General features: G+C 43.1%; 1 pseudogene; it reads left to right on the top strand.

Annotated features, from left to right (window-relative positions):
- Positions 1-342: 342 nt before the first annotated feature.
- On the top strand, positions 343-919 carry LOC132419567 (proteasome subunit beta type-6 pseudogene; annotated as a pseudogene).
- The last annotated feature ends 672 nt before the right edge of the window (positions 920-1591 follow it).

The following is a 1591-nucleotide window of genomic DNA, read 5'->3' as shown; positions in this document are numbered from 1 at the left end:
ATTTCCAAGCTACTTTCAGAACAGGTTTGAAGACAAATCTTCTCTCTTTTTCTTTCTCCCCCCTTCACTCCCCCCCCCCCATAGTGGTGATGGTGAGGAAACAGAGAGATAAGAAACTAGTTCTCTAAGGTGGAACACACACACACACACACACACACACACATTACAGCAGGTGGCACCTTCTCATAGATAAATGTCAGACATGATTTTAAGAAGAGAAATTATTTTTAAATATTTGGAATATTAACATACAGTATTATAATTCTTCCTTGGAGACTTTTTGTAAGTGCTAGAGTTGTGGTGCTTTACGACAGTTGCTTTGTGGCCGTACGGGACGAGACGATGGCGGACACCTTAGTAGCTGCTCGGGGAGCGCGGCCAGCACCAGCCTAGGGGCCTGAGGCCATTACCCGCAACTGGGAAAACCAGAAAGTCTCAACAGGGACCACTCTCATGGCCGTGCAATTTGATTGGGGCGTGGTTCTAGGAGTCGACTCCAGAACAACCACTGAGTCATACATCGCCAATCGAGTGACTGACAAGCTGACCCCTATTCATGACTGTATTTTTTGCTGCCGCTCAGGCTCAGCAGCTGATAGCCAGGCAGTAGCGCTTGGTTTCCACAGCATTGAGCTGAATGAGCCTCCGCTGGTACACACGTCAGCCAGCCTCTTTAAGGAGATGAGTTACCGATACCCAGAAGACCTGACGGCAGGAATCATCATTACGGGCTGGGACCCCCAAAAAGGGGGGCAGCTCTCGCTTTGGCCATGGAGCAGCACGGCTCCAGCGGAGGGGTGATCCGCCTGGCAGCCATTGTAGAATCAGGGGTAGAGCGGAAGGTACTTTTGGGATACCAGATTCCCAAATTCACCATTGCCACTTTACCACCTCCCTGAATCCTAGGATTCTAAGATACAACAAGAGACACCCCATACTGATGGCAAAATTCAATAAACAGTTTGTCAGTGAGAAAAAAAAAAATGCCTGTGGGGGATGTGAAAGAAGGAAGCAGATTTGACTTCAGTAATTGATGAAGTAATCAGTAGCTTTTGTGCCCCGTGAAACATGTTCATGGTTAAAACAAGCTCTTTCATATCTAGTGTTGTACTTGAGCCTCTCTGTGTGCTCTGTGGTACAGGAAGAACATACATCTGCAGAAGAAACATTCCTGCCAGAATGTGCATTCTTCATTCCTCAAGGATTTCAATGTCTCCCAAAAGATGAAATATTATATTTAAAGGATTAAGATATAATTATTGTATTCTTTTATAAAATAAAAGATTCCTTTTGAATCTAGGTTCTACCACCTAATGAACTGTAAGCTTATGCAAATTAATTTCTCTTGCACATGTTCCTCATCTGTAAAATGATGATAATATTCCATTTGATTGTAATGACAAGAGATGATGTCCTATGATGTCTAATTTAGATGGTAAATAGATGTTTTATTATTACTGTTATTGTTATTATCATCATTATTACCTGTTTATGAAAGAACAGTGGGAGATTAGAAGATAGAACCCGATGCCTCCCATAAAGTAGCTAATAATCATTGGGGGACCTGATATAGCAAGGAGCATAGACAAGC

Source organism: Delphinus delphis, chromosome 2 (genome assembly GCF_949987515.2).
Source record: "Delphinus delphis chromosome 2, mDelDel1.2, whole genome shotgun sequence".
Classification (NCBI taxonomy): Eukaryota; Metazoa; Chordata; class Mammalia; order Artiodactyla; family Delphinidae; genus Delphinus; species Delphinus delphis.
The sequence above is the reverse complement of the archived record's forward strand: the minus strand, read 5'-3'. Positions and strand labels throughout refer to the sequence as shown.